At 47.1% G+C, this 15,444-nt stretch overlaps 1 protein-coding gene across 1 annotated transcript in view; it reads left to right on the top strand.

The window, feature by feature from the left end:
* The first annotated feature begins 2,759 nt into the window (after positions 1-2,759).
* Positions 2,760-15,444, top strand: part of ZNF592 (zinc finger protein 592) — a 44,348-nt gene continuing 31,663 nt past the window's right edge. Inside the window, exons 1-2 of the mRNA XM_035024208.1 lie at positions 2,760-4,912; positions 12,447-12,555. The gene's annotated coding sequence lies outside the window, so the exon portion shown is untranslated. The remainder of the gene's footprint in view (positions 4,913-12,446; positions 12,556-15,444) is intronic.

Genomic DNA, 15,444 nt, shown 5'->3' on the forward strand with positions numbered 1-15,444 from the left:
CCCCGCCCCCGGCCGCGGGCCGCCTGCCCCTGCGCCGCCGCGACCCGCCGCCGGTGTCCTCCCCGCGCGGGACAGGCGGCCGCCCGCGGCCACAGCCCGCGGCCCCCCGGCCGGGCGCGGATAACGGTGCCACTTCACCCCGCCGGGGCGCCCTGTCAGCCCTTCCGTCCCCCGCCGCGCCGAGAGCTGGCGCCGTCCTGGGGCGGACACTTCGGGGATCGACCCTCTTGGGAGCCCCTCGGTCCCCCCCACCTCCGCCCAAGTTCTGACCCTGGGGGAGGTCTCTTCGGGAGCAGACAGGTATTCCTGCTCCAGACGTGGGGGTCTTCAAGGGGTGACCAGGCCTGTTGATCAGGGTGGAAATGATCTCTCTGCAGGGGCTCTTCCTGCCAACCTGGGTGTGTGTGTGTGTGGGGGGGGCTCAATGTGACCCGAGGGAGGACAGGGGAGCGTCTGCTGGACAGATGGCCTCCTGGCCTTGGATCAGCGTCTGTGAGGGGGAGGGGTCCATACGACCTTAGCTATGCCTGTTCCTGAGAACCCCAGGATTATGGGAGCTGCTCAGAGATTTTTAACTTTCTGTTTCTTTGAGTAGGCCAGAGGGGGCATTAAAAGTCCTGGACTGGAATAAATCCACAGGCCCACCCAGGGAAGCACGCCTGGCACCCAGGACTAGCCTAGAATAGGGCTTGGCAGCAGGAGAATGGGACTTGGGGGTAAGATGGTATTTGGCCTAGGGTTGGCCCACCTGCCTTCAGTTCTCTGTTCGTACAGGGCCTCTAGGGTGCATCTGTTGGTGTGTACAGTGTGGCTGAGCATACAGGATGTGGACAGACAGATGCCTGGCCTGGTGGGTGCTTGCTGGGATTTCATGGGTCTGTTTCCTCAAACTCACAGGTACATTGCACAGTGAAAGAGAGGAGGAAGCGCAGTGCTAGCACATGTATTTTGACCATTTTCCCAATGGTCATGGCTTTGATTCACTCAGTAAATTTTTACTGAGCACTTACTATGTGCTGGGCACTGGACTAGGTGCTGGGAGGATGGTGGTAAACCAGAAAGATACGTTTTGGCTTGAGCTCGTAGCCTAGTGGGAAAGCCCAATAATAAATAATCTGGAAATTTCGTTCCACACCAAATATTTGTCAACAAGTATGTGCCAGGCGTTGTTTTAGATGCTGTGAAGAAAGCAAGCAAAAATAACTGCCCTTGTGGAGATTTCAGTCTGTGTGTGTGTGTGTGTGTGTGTGTGTGTGTGTGTGTAAGACAGTAAAATAAAGTATATAGTGAAAAATGCAGCCTCTTAAAAGGGGCTAAATGCTAGGGAGAAAAAGAAGAGAGGGAAGGAGGATATGAGATATTGGGTGGGGGTTGAATTTACATTCAAGTGACCTGGGAAGGCCTTCTTAGAAGGTGTCTTTTGAATAAAACTTTGAAGGAAGTGGTGAACTAATCATTTCAAACTGTGCTGAGTTCGAGGAAGGAAAGATGAGCAGAATGCTGAGAGTAATTGGCCTTGATTTGATTTGGGGGCTTCGGGAAGGCTTCCCTGAGGAAGTGATGTCTGGGCTAAGACCCGAAGGAGGGTTAAGAGTTAACCATGTGTGGAGCAGCACGGAGCTTGGCAAGTTGGAGGAAGTGAAAGAGGCCTGTGTGGCTGGAGGGGGAAAGGGAGAGGGGAGATAAGTCTGTAGAGAGGTGAGTTAGATCACAGGGGGCCTTGGGGACAGAATGCCTCCCTCCCCCACCTCTCCCTCAACTATGGTTTGTATCCACAGTGAAATTAGGAACCTTTGAAGGGTTTCAAGTGATTGACATGATGACATTTACATTTTAAAAGGTCTCTGGCCTGTTTGGGGAATGGACTTTGAGATAAGCAGGTAAGGCGAGGCTTTCTGTGTTGAGTGGCCTAACTACTTGATCTGCTTCGAAAAGCCTCAGAGCAGTCTGAGGGAGATCCTTTTCCTCAGAGTCTATTTTGTGCAGCTTTTAGGAAGGGAAAGAAAGACAAATTAGCATTTATGGAGTACCTGCTAGATGGAAGAATCAATTTGAGAGACTTCTGCAAACATCATATTTAACTTCGTCCTCTCTACAACTTAAGAGAAAGGGCTTGTCCTGCCCCTTTTACAGATACAAGCCCAGAGGGGATAGATGACGTATCCAAAACCACATTTGTAACCTAATCTGGATTCAAACCCAGGTCTCCCTGATCCCAGAGCCCACTGGCTTTCGAACCAAACTACTGGAGTTTGCATCTTGCTTCTGCCACTTGCTAACAGAATGATTTTGAGTTTAATTTCTTATGTGCCTCAGTTTCCTATTTGGAAAGGCCTCAAGCTTTTCCCAGCTTAAATGCAGATCGAAGTACCTATCTCATAGGGTTGGTAAATGCAGGTAAAAGCACCTACCTCATAGGGCTGTTGTGCATGCCAGATTAACCAAGCCACATAGACGTTGTAGCACTTACGTCACGTGTTAGTTGCTGTTATTACTTAAATTTGTAAAACTTTTGACGTTGTAGCACTTACCTCAAATGTTAGTTGCCATTATTAAATTTTTAAAACTTTCATGCTGTCTCTTAGCTATGTTGTGGTCACGTCGGATGAGATTAAATATATAAAGATTTTATTTATTTATTTGAGAGAGAGAGAATGAGAGAGAGCAAGCACATGAGAGGGGGGAGGGTCAGAGGGAGAAGCAGGCTCCCCGCCGAGCAGGGAGCCCGATGCGGGACTCGATCCCGGGACTCCAGGATCATGACCTGAGCCGAAGGCAGTCGCTTAACCAACTGAGCCACCCAGGCGCCCCTGAGATTAAATATATAGATAATTTAATTCTTGGATTCCGTGAGACTTTTTCCCTCCCTTTTTTCTCTAAATAACTTAATGCCAATGTTCCATGTGATCAATCATTCAACATTGATCTCCCATCATTCTTGACACTGTGCTAGGACTTTTGGATACAAGGTGAGTTCCTTCCCTTCAGAACCTCAGGGTGTCCAGGGGAGGTCAGATATGTAAACAGATGAGCTACAATGCACTTAAGTTCTCTAATGCACCTGTAGTTAGAGAACTGTTGGGAGCAGTAGGAACTAAATGCCTGGGGGGAGTAGGGAAGACTTCAGGGCAGAAGTGACTTTTCAACTGGGCTTTGGAGGAAGAAAAGGAGTTTTACAGGCAAGTAAGACTAGGCAAAGGACAGGCCAGGTAGAGAGAGCTGTGTGTGAAAGCATGGAGCCATGAAAGGCTCGGTTGGTATGGGCAGGAGGCTGGAAAGCTGAGCTGGAGCTGTGAAAGGCAAGTCAAGTTTGGATTTTATTCTACAAGCCACAGAGAGTGTTAGATGAGTATTAGATACATCAGAGAGTATTAGATACATCAGATACATACCATGGTTGGTGTTGGAGTTAGAGAGTGGAGACAGATGTCATCCTGGGGGTGGCTTTATTTTGGCGGGATCACTATGTTTCAGGATCTGGTTCTCAGTTTCATAGTCCTAAAATTCAGTTTTGTAGGGCACTCGGAGCTTATTGGATCCAGGCAGACTGACTCATTAACCAAACTTGGAAGAGACTGATGCATAAACTCAGGGTATTAACTGGCCATGAGAAATGAAACTGCAGAATGACAGATGTTCTGTCCTCTGGCCATCCCCCCACCCCCACCCCTTCTGGCCAGGGCTGGGACATATTAACAAACTCTTGCTCCTCAATTCCTGTTTGTTTTTCTCAGGCTCATGAAAACTCATCCTTTTTGTTAACATAATCTTTACTTAAGCTCCATAGAGTGTGGCCAACCATGATTATTAATTGATAGAATGCATGATTCTGTATGGTGTGGGTTGGATCGTATGTTTGTGAATCTTAAGGAAGAGGAAGAATAACTTTTTTAGAAATAAAATACTGGAAAAGGGGGTTCCTCAGACTTGGTATCCAGATTCTAAGTGGTGTGGGTAGTCTTGTACCCAAAGGGTGGTTGTGGGCAGATGTATTGGAAATTGTTGTGGGAACAGAGGTCTGTGAACCCATGGAGGGGGCAGGGAGCTTTTGGTTCCACTGGAAGGAGAGATTGGTTTAGAATTTTCATCTTCCCTACACATTGGAGACAGAAAAGAAAGTAGTAACTCCTCCCCTCTACCCAGCCTGGTCATGGTGAGCTTTGCTACTGGATTGGAATCTTCGTGGGGTTTGAGTTGTCTTAACACTTCTTTCTGCTTCTGCAAAGCTGGGAAGAGTGGTGATCTTCTAGAGGTTTGAATCTCTGTTTTTCTACAGTGAAAAATAAAATCCAAATAGACCAACCTAGATTGTGGACTAATTATTTTTCTTTTAAAACTCTAAAAAGAATTACACCAGAATATTCATGTAGAAAATGTAGGGAGCACAGATAGGTATATAAAGGAAATACAACTAACTGATAAATCCTCTAACCTAGAGCTACTGTTAACATTTTAATATTTAGTGTTTGTATTAGATCTTTATCTCCAGCTCTATCTTTATATGTAAGCTTGTTTTAACTTTTTCTTTTCTTACAAAAATAGGAACATCCTGAATAGGGGAGAATTCTGAGTGTGGAGCAATTGCATGTACTCACAGGCTGCACTCGTTTCCATTTCTGGGCATCCGGTCCAGTGTTCTCCCCCTCCGTGTTCTAGGAGTGTAGGATTGTGCTATCCATTAGCTAATTAATTTTGAGAAATGTTTTAGGAGATCAGAGTGCTACTTCAGCCAACCATTTACTTTTATTTGAAATGGGAAGTGTGTATGTGTGTGTTGAAATGACATATCTGATCCTTTTTATGACTCAAAGAAAAGTTAATGAACACCTTTCAAATTCGGTGTCACCCACAGAGTCATTCCTCAAACCTCTCAGCACTTCTGGGCTGTCCTCTGTTCACTGTGTGACTTTGGGTAAGTCCTTTACCTTCTCCATTTTAGATTCTGAAGGTGTTGGATCAAGAGGTAATGGTGGCCCCTTTTTTGTCATTAACATACTCCAGGAGATGAAAAGGCTGATGATATCTGTACTTGTGATTGATTATGGAAAGACTGCCACAGTGCCACAGTATTGAGTGAAAAAAAGGAGTGTGTCCACTGAGCAGATTAACTCCTGGCCTCCAATCAGAGTGTGTTTGGGGGGGGGGGGGAATGAGGGAGATCTGTATAACTTTGTTATTGTCTGTTGATGAGAGCTCCACAGTTACTGGAGCCCCCTAGAAAAATGCTTTGGGTAGTTCAGAGGTGGCATTAAGGGTCTTCTGCAAAACTAAGTCTCGAGGCTTATTCAGAGAATCAAGACCTACTACCCTCTAGGTTTAACTCAGAATGGACTCACCTCCTATCTGCAGAACAGAGTTTACTTACTTACTCCCCTTACTGTGAGATCTCCTTCCCTCTGAGTGGTGGGATTGGGTGGTTTTTACTTTTGCTTATATGTTTGCCTGTCAGTTGAATTTTCTCAAGGTTTGTATATCATCTTTACAAAAAACAAATAACCAGGGAGTCTATTTTCCTTTTGGAGGTAAACTTGAATGCCCTAAGGCAAAAACTCAAACTTTGCAGAAATATGTCCCCACGGAAGAGCCCTGGTGTCGGAGCTGGCCACCCCTCCTGGTCACTCAGGGGAAGATGCCTTTGTTAGGTGTGAGGTGAGTTAGGCTAGGACCTCTGACTGGACCGGTCCTTGAATTCAGAGGTCCCGGGATGCACCATCTGGGAGGGGTGATTAGAGTGCGACTTGGCTTCTAGCTTCATTTGGTGGGTGTTTTCTTTAAGAGTGCTTTTAAAGAAATCACTCCTTCTGGGTGTGGCCTCTGGCCTTCACCCGTGGACCACAGGCTCAGTCTCTTGCACGTCAACGTGGGGGATGCTGGAGGCCTTGGTGTTACAACCTGGGGGTCATGGGACTGTAAAGAGAGGGGTTCCTGTGCATAAGCCTCACATGCATTCCTAGGATTTCCCTCCTTCTGGGTGTTCAGCTCATTCTGAGTGTGAGGCGGGAGGGGGTGGCTACTTTTTTCTCATTTTCATCCAGTCTTGGGGCAAAGGAACATCTTACCCACACTGCCCTTGGCAATCTGGAGTTGAACATGAGCCAGTGGAGTGGGCTCTGGTTTGCTGCATTATACAGCATCCTACTCCTATCTTCCAATTCAGCTCCTGAAGTTGAAGTTGTTCCTTAGCAAGCCAAAGGGCAGAGTGAGACCCGAGAGAGAGGTTTTGAAGACAGGTGTCCATTGTAACTGCAAGCCTCTCAGGGCTATTCTCGGGCCTGAAAACACATCTGAGGCAGAGGTTTGGCATTTTCAGAGGAGAAGGGAGCCCAGGGGTGAGCAGTGAGCAGCTGTTCAGATTCCTCTGGGGCTTGGCCCAGCCGAGGCTCCGGTCTGTATGGGCAAGGGCTGCTCTCTGCCTTGCCTTGTTGGACAGACTCTCCAGGCCCGAGCTGAACTGGCTGAGGTTGTAAAAACTGCTTCACTGTCTGAGACTTCATAAAGGCTATAAATCTTCAGACCCTTAAAAATATTAGATGTGTGATTAATTCTACCGTTATTCTTAATTAGAATGTTTACTTGTATTTAATATCCCATGGAGCCTTTTGGCAACTGGGCCATCACTGATCAGGAATCGACAGTTGCTTATGAAAGGCCTAGCCTGGGCCCAACCCAGAGCTGGGTGCTCTGTGGAGCATAAAAGAATCATGTGAGATGAACTTTGCCCTCAAGGAGTTCCCCCACTGAAAGCAATTAGAGAACAATTCGCTGCCAGACCAGACATGTCTTAAGGGGGCTCTTCTTGCTGAGGGTAGTGGTTACTTTCACATGGGTCACACCTCTGAGATGGCGGGCGTTGCCGCTGGGGAACATTCTCTGGTACCCAAAATGGATTGAATGGCCCTTTGGGAGGAAGGAGGTGGTGGCAATGATGTAATCTCATCTTTCATTTCTTCACTTGTCTCCCCATGCCACTGTTTCTCCAAGCCCCTGAACCCGTTAGGAGAAGGTAGCCAGCGACCCACAAAATAAGAACCCAGTGCCTATCATTCCACCATTCTAGCTCCGGTTCTCTGCGTCTAAGGCTTTCGCGTTTCCACTTAGACTCCCCTTTTAAAATATTTACACCCCCCTGGGAGAGGTCAGACTCGTAGCAGTTCATCACTAAATAGTAGCTTTAATTACCAAGAATTAATTAAGTCAACTGAGAGAAAGACTGGGGCCCAGGCAGGCACTTGGGGGCAAGAGTATCTGAAGGGACACACTCCTGCAGGGCAGGAGAGAAGTGAGGGCAGCAGAAGAAACTTTGATGCACATTAGTTGCTGCAGGCAGGTCCTGCTAACTCTGGGGTCGCCCTCGCAGTCCTGCTGGCTGGGGCCTGGGTGCAGCATGGGCACAGTCCTAGCCCTGGCCCAGTGGGCTTTGAGGCTTTGAGGCAGAGGTGGAATTTCGGCTGACTCTTAAAAGGTTGGGAAGGGGTGTGTGTGTGTGTGTGTGTGTGTGTGTGTGTGTGTCCCTCTTCATTTCAAAAATAACATATGCTTACTTTGGAAAATTTTGGAACATTCAAGAAGAAAAATCCCTCCCTAATTTTATACCTCGTGATAGAGGGCTGAAGTGCATAGGCAGAGGGGAGTGATTCTTGGACAGCGTAAGTTAGAGGGTGTCAGTCCTCTCAAGTCCTCCTGAAGCCTTCTGTCAATGAGTAAACATCAGTCCTTGTGGTGGCCCTCCATTATCTGCTTCCTACCCCATCTCCTCTAACTCCTTCTACTCCGGGTTGGGTTCTTTGAGCGCTTTCCTGTTTGCTCTTCCCTCTGCCTGAAACCTCTACTCCCCCATGTTCACATGGCTTGCTCTCTCACTTGCATCAGAATTGAAAAAGTAGTCACCCCAATTTCTGATTTCAGTTGAGAAGCTCCTGTTGAGGAAAGCTCTATGACTTGTCCTGAATCTCTATGACTTGTCCTGAATCTGTGTGTCTCCATCCAGTGGAATGTCCGCACCATAGGGGCGGGGACCTGGCCCATAGTAGGTGCTCAGTCACTGAGTGAATGAATGGAGGTGCATGCGTGAGTGCAGTGTGTGTGTTTGTGGCAATGGAGGGGGAAAGGACAGTGGCTAGGAGCTGGTGGGGCAAGAATGGGTGTGGATGGTGTGGAGAGCGGGGACGACCTTGGCAGGAACGGAGATTGGAGACATGGTCCGGTGTGTTCCAGTTGCTACAATCTTACCTCTTACTGGTGCATTGAAGGGGGAGGCAGTGATTTGGTCTTTGAGGCAGGTGAAGAAGCACCTGCGGAAATATAAAATCAGTGGACTTGGTCTAGGTCTAGAGCATGGAAGTTCTCAAAAGCCTGGCCCGAGGGTGGGAGCTGTGGTAGGTGATAGGAAACCACTTTAGGGTTTTGAGAAAAGTGAGTGACTTGATGAAAGTGGTGTTTGGGGGAGACTGGTCTCCAGGAGATACGAGGATGACCGTGGGGGAGAGACTGAGGTGGGGAGGAGAGAGGCAACAAGGATGTGGAACAGAGGACATGAGTGAGACTGGGTCGTGGCAGGATGCTCCCCAACTTCTGTGTGGCTACCTCGACAGAGGCTTCTAGCACTCCCAACTTGGTAGAGCTCAAGTATTGTCTGTGGCTTCCAATAAGTTTTGGAGGCAGGTGGGGTGTAAGTGGGAGAAAGGGGAAAGGAAGGGTTCTCCTTAGGTTTATTAGGTTGGTGGGTCTGGTGGTAAGCGTGTGGTCGTATCCTGCACCGGGCCTGTGTTCACAGACTGTAACCCAGGATCAGAGCCTTTCTCTTCTTTCTGGCCTGCTGAAAACTGTTCCCTGACTGAAAGTAGCTGTCAGTGCTCTGGATTTTCTTTTGAACCTACACACATACCAGGACAGTATCTGAAATCCATTTGTTTGATCACCTTCTTTTTTTTTTTTTTAAGATTTTATTTACTTATTTGAGAGAGAAAGAGTGCAGGAGCAGAGGGAGAGGGAGAAGCAGAGTCCCTGCTGAGCAGGGAGCCCGATGCGGGGCTCGATCCCAGGACCCTGGGATCATGACCTGAGCCGAAGGCAGACGCCCAACTGACTGAGCCACCCGGGCACCCCTGATCACCTTCTTTCAACTTCATTTTCTGTCTCCATAGTTTTATCTGTTTCTCAAAACAAATTGTCTTTGACTCACAAACCCATTTGGATTCGGTTAATTGACTGGAAATACTTATTTCTAAATGGTTTCTGTTTCATTAGGCTTCTAGCCTGTTTTTAAAAAGGCTTTTGCCAAGATGAGATCAGTGGAGCAGTGATTTGGGTATAATCAGCTTCTTCCTTGTGATCTTTTGGTACAAGCTATGTGTTGAGATTGGTGTTTCTGATGTATTCATTCCTAGAATAAGTATTTGAGTGTTTGCTGTGTGCCAGGCACTATTTTAGGCACTAGACCAAATCCACTGATTTTATATTTCCGCAGGTGCTTCTTCACCTGCCTCAAAGACCAAATCACTGCCTTCCCCTTTAGGGAATATAACAGGAAACAAAAATCTTAACCTTCATGGAACTCATATTCTAGTATGTAGGCTTATAGATAACAAGCAAAATATAAAGTATGGTGGAGAAAACCAAAGCAGGGATGGAGGATAGGAAGGTTTGGTGGGGAGGCAGATTTTCTATTTTAAATATGGAAGTTAGGGAAGTTTCACTGATAAAAAGACATTTAAGCAGAGATCTGCAGGAGAGAGGGAGCCATGTAGATATCTGAGGGAAGGGCCCTCGGGGTGGAGAGAAGAGCATGAGACAAAGTCCTCGAAGCAAGAGAAAGCTTGAGGAGTTTTGGGAACAGCAAGGAGGTCAGTGTGGCGGGGGCCAGAGTGAGACGGGGGAACTACAGGAGAGGAGGCCTGGGCTTGTAAGTCCTGGTGGGGACCCGAATGAGATGGGAAGCCCCCCCGGTAGCTCTGCTCTGCCTCCTTCCTGGAAGGGTTGCCTTCGAGGCCGGCCATGCCGAGGGGCTTCTGCAGCGACTTTTGGGTGAGAGTGGGCATGGGACTCTGAATCATCTGGGAGCCTCTCTTGGGCCAGCTGCTTGGGCCATCCAGGACTCCGGGGCCACCTGGAGCACAGGTGCCATTTCTGGGACTCGTTCAGTGCCAATACCATTGTTCCATAACCAGCAGGTAACTGTCACAGCTTCAGATGCCTGGGTTCACCCCACTGCTATGTAGTCAGTTTCCAGGGAGGCCCAGGAGTCTGCATGGTTAGCAAGATTTTTGGGTGATTTTTGAGGCCAGTGGTCCCTAGACCACACTTTGGTCTATAGACCATGGTTCTCAGCCCCAGAAATACCCATCACCTGTGGTGGTTTTAAAAAAATGCCTGCCCCCCCCCCCCAAAGAGTCTGATTTAATTGGTCTGAGGTGGGGTTAGGCGTTAGTACTGCTCCCGAACTCTTCCTAATGTACATCCAGGGCTAGGATCACTCATCTGAGGATTAAATAAGCCTTGTACCCGGTACTATGGGGACGTTTGAATGGGTAACTGTGAGTAAGAGACTTCATTCAGCCCCTCTGGGAAGGCTAAGGCAGGGCTGGTCACCTTGCCAGGAATAACAGGCATCTTTCATGTAACATTTATGTGCTTTATCTCATTTGACTTCCTCACTTCTCTGGGCCTCCGTTTCCTTGCTCGTAGAGTGAGTGGCTTAAATTTAATGGTTTCCTAGAGTCTCTTTGGCTCTGACAGTTCTTCATCTTTCTGGTGTTGGAAGAATCTCTAAGTCAGAACAGCGTTCTAGGACACTGTTTACTGATGTTGGTCTTAGAACACCCTAAGGTACGTCATACTATGGCAAGGGCTGTAATGAGTGTCTCAATAGCAAATTGAAGGAAGATGTGGGCCATCTCCAGTAGCAGCCCGGGAAGAGGAGGGTGTTTCGGAAACCTGAAGTGTGTACCATCGGGCCTCCCGGTTCAGAGCTCCTAATGGAACCCCTAGCTTGGTCCTCAGAGGCAGGTGGGAGCCTGGGCATTCGTCTTGGCTCTGCCACTCACTGGGGCGAGTTCCTTGCGAAGTGGGAATCGTGTTTTATAAAATGTAAAGCTTCTGTAAACCCAAGCGTGGTAGGGTGGCCGGGGAGAAGCAGGCAGCCTGGGTCAGCGAAGCCCGATGCTCAGGTTTGCCAGCCCCTCTCTGCAGCCAAGCCGTCTTATTGGGGACAAGAGGCAGTTTGAATAACCTGATGGAATCCAGTGGCTGCAGGAACTAAGGTTAACCTGGAATAAATAACCAGGCACATTCTGGAGCACCTCAGAACTAACTCACCCAGGACATCAGATGTAAAACACCCCTCTGCCTGGCACCTGGGTCTCTGATTTTTGTCCTCATTGGGACAGCACGGTGTCTGGTTCTTAGTTTGTGTTTTGAAATGTGATGGTCCAGTAAGAAGAAGAGAAAGTTTAGGGGAAAGCAGTTTTTCTTTTTCTCTTCTGTAGAATTGGGATAATGAGTTTCCTTCCCTTCCCTTTAAAATTTTTCCATTCATACTGTCTCTATCTGTATTTTGAATCCAAACTAAATGCTGGTCTCTCTAAGTTAAGACAGAAATGAAGTCAAATGAGGGAATGCAGAATTAGAGTAAGCGTGAGCAGAATTTGAAATGTGCCTTTTCATTCCATCATTTTTGGGCACACAGACCTGATGGGCCATTAACCAGTTTCTCCGCGCTGGCCAATTAAACCCGAATCTTGGGGGCGCTGTGGCCAAGCAGGAGTAGTTTTCCAAAGTTCCTGAGGTGATGCGGGTGCTCAGCTACAGTGAAGATCACCTAGTTTTAAAAAATGGGTTCTGCCAGCTTTTCTGTATCTTCTTTCATTCTTATCCCCTGCTCAGTGCTTGTCCCTTTCCTGTCTCCCCTCATGTGACTTTCCCCAGCTTACCCGGCCCTCTGCTTCCTTTGCTTCAGCAGGCCTCCTGAGCTGTGTGGAGGGCAACCTAGTCTCTGTCCCCTATGCATGCTTCCAACCAGCCTGACATTTAGGGATTCAGCAGTCTGCTGGAAAACTAGGAGGTAAAGCCTGCTGGCTACTGAGGTTGGTGGCATAATGCTTAACACATGCGTTTGCTATGTTGAAGGCAGTGTTGTAAGAACTTTACAAATATTAAATCATTGAATCCCTACAACAGCCCCATTTTACACATGGAGAAACAGACGCAGAGGTGAAGAAAGATCCGTAAGGTCAAATGGCTAGCGAGTAGTGGAGCTGGGATTTGAACCACCACACCATGACAGGGAGGGGGAGATGTTCTGGGGCCTTGAATGTGGGGCTTTGATTTTGTGTTTGGAGATTTTCTCGGGGTCTGACGTGTACTTTTATTATTGTGATTTTTACGTTAACTTACTTAGACATTTACCTGCAGGCCTATTAAAAAATGTTTTATTTTTCTTCTTTCCTTAGGTGGTGTTTGGAAACTAGACCATGTGCCTAGGTAGATGTCATTCCTTTCTCCATAGCTCTACACCCCCAGCAACGCTCACCACACCCTTGTTTTGAGAACCTCTCTGAGGTATGATGTCTAGGCTGACCTGAGCTGGCCTTGAGACACAAGTGATGTCTTTATGTTCCTTGGTGCCTTTTTTTTTTTTAATTGTGGCAAAATATACATAACAAAATTGACCATTTTAAGCATTTTTAAGTGTATTGTTCAGTGGCCCAGTTCAGTACATGCATAGTTGTACAATCATCACCGCCATCCAGAATCTTTTCATCACCCCAAACTGACACTCTGTACCCATCAAACACTAACTCCCTATCCTTTCTCCCCCTTAACCCCTGGTAACCACTGTTATGCTTTCTTACTCTCTGCATTTGACCCCCCCAGGTACCTGGATTCCTAGGTGGAATCATACAGTATTTGTCCTTTACACCTGGCGTATTTCACTCAGCATAATGTCCTCAAGGCTCATCCATGCTGTAGCGTGTATTGGACCTTTGTCCTTGTTTAAGGCTGAATAATATTCCATTGTTTATTTGTATCACATTTTGTTTATCCATTCATCTGTGGATGGACACTTGGGTTGCTTTCATCTTTTGGGTATTATGAATAATGCTACTATGAACATGTGTATAAAAAGTACTCTTTGAGACCCTGCTTTCAGTTCTTTTGGGTATATACCCAGAAGTGAAATTGCTAGATCAGATGGTGATTGTAGGTTTAATTTTCTTTAGGAACTCCCATACTGTTTTCCATAGTGGCTGCACCATGTTATGTTCCTACCAACAGTGCACAGGATTCTGATTTCTCCACATCTTCACCAACACTTGTGATTTTCTGGGGTGGTGTTGTTGTTGTTTATAATAGCTATCCTAATGGGTGTGACCTTGGTGGTTCTCTAGTTGGACTCACAGAAGCCACTAACCAAGGGTCCAGCCCCGAGAGTGCTGAAATATACACATGTAGAGAAAATAATGGGATAAACCCCCATGTACTCCTCACCCACATCCAATAGTTACTAATTCGTGGCTAATCTTGTTTCACTTATAAACACCCTTCTTGATCTCTTCCTCCTGCTTAGTGTCATTTTGAGGCAAATCCCAAACATCACATCATTTTTATTATTTATTTATTTTTAAAGATTTTATTTATTCATTTGAGAAAGGGAGAGTGAGTGCAAGGCAGGGGAGGGGCAGAGGTAGAGGGAGAGAATCTCAAGCAGATGCCATGCTGACCGTGAAGTCCAACACCAGACTCGATCTCATGATCCTGAGATCATGACCTGAGCTGAAACCGAGAGTCGGACACTTAACTAACTGACTGAGCCACCCAGGCCCCCAATATCATTTTATCTGTAAATATTTTACTTTGTGTCTTAAAAAGATAAGCAATTTTAATATTCCATTTTGTCTGATGGTAGAAGGGCACATGGGGTGTTTCTTTAGATTCCTTATTCCCTGTCATGCCCTTGGGCACACAGGCGGACCCCTGGATGTTGGATCTGTTGCCATACCCTGTGGTTGGTGAAAAGCCGCCTTGGCTGGTGCCTTGCTTCCCTGAAGGAGGCTGACTGCCCTTAGGGCTGAGTAGCCAGGCTGAGAGAGGCCACCCAATCTCTGTTGAGAGGGGAAAGAGAGAAGAGGGAGGAAGAAGGGGTGAGGAAGAACATGTGTATGTGAGATAGAGTGATGTCAGGGAACAACAGGGTACCCTAAGAGTAATAGCATGTTCCCTGCCCTCCCTCCCCAAACCTTTCGATTTTGGAATCTTTGGCACGTAGTTTGCCAGTGGTAGGTGAGAGCAGTGACACAGAGCCACCAAACACATGGGTACCAGACATGAGGAAAAAGCAATCCTGTGGAATGGCTACTTTTTCTTTTCTGGGGCCCTTTTGTTCAGAGAGTGGAGGCTTGGTTCCCAGCAGGTCTGAAGCTACTGGCTTTTTGCTTAAATTTGGGTGTCTCTACTACCAGGAGATGATGATTTTATAAAACTCCGTGGGAGGGACTCCTTGAGGATGCTGTGTGAACGAAGAGGAGTCCTGCCCCTCTTTCTTCTTAGTCTCTGGGTTCTGTTCCTTTCTAACAAAATGCAGTGCCCAGTGAGTACTAAGGTCTGTTTGCAAGTAAGGAAAGGGAAAGGGGGGTGCCGGTTACAGAGTATCAGTTTTTGTCTCGGTTCTCAGCTCTGTTTAAACTTTGTTGCTCATACCTAGTTTCCCTGTGTATCCTCTCAGTCAGCTGGCCAGTGCCGCCTAATCCCAGCTCCCTCCCTTTTTATCCCCTCTTCTTTTTATCTTTAAAAATAACAGCTTTATTGAGATAAAATTCTTATGCCACGCAATTCACCCATTTAAGCACACAATTCAGTGGTTTTTAGCATATTCAGAGTCATATCCCCTCTTCTTAAGACTGAAGACTCCTCTGTGCCCTGCTCTTCCCTGTGGTTCTTGGAGGTAGCCCTCCCTCTCTGCTGGTGTCACACGGATCCCATCCTTAAGACTCAAGACGGATGACCTTATTGTGGGGACATTGGCCAGTCGGCACTTTCCACCGGTCCCGTGTTGAACGTAGCCCTGCAGGAGCCCAGGACGCACAGACAAGTGGTACTAAGCCCCATTACCACGCAAGGTCTCTGTGCTCATAAAAAGTTTTAAAAAGTGAAACACAAATTATGTTGCAAACTTGCCAACTGCTTTACTAGTAATAAACCTGCTTAGGAATCTGTGACTATCCTTGAGCAAACTTAGTTCTGGACAAGTGAGCCTGTCAATCCATTCCCCCTTTCTAATGGTGGATTACCTTTTAATAAACACACCAGAGCTTATACAGAGACAGTGGAGACATGAGCAATTACATAACATGTCAGGTGGTGGGAAGGGCTTTGAAGAGAAGGCAAGTAAAGGACTGAGATTGACGGTGAGGGTGGGTGGGGATTGGCATGTTACATACACCGGTCATG

The sequence above is a fragment of the Mirounga leonina genome, unplaced genomic scaffold, assembly GCF_011800145.1.
Source record: "Mirounga leonina isolate KUSES-001 unplaced genomic scaffold, KU_Mleo_1.0 Mir_178, whole genome shotgun sequence".
Lineage (NCBI taxonomy): Eukaryota > Metazoa > Chordata > Mammalia > Carnivora > Phocidae > Mirounga > Mirounga leonina.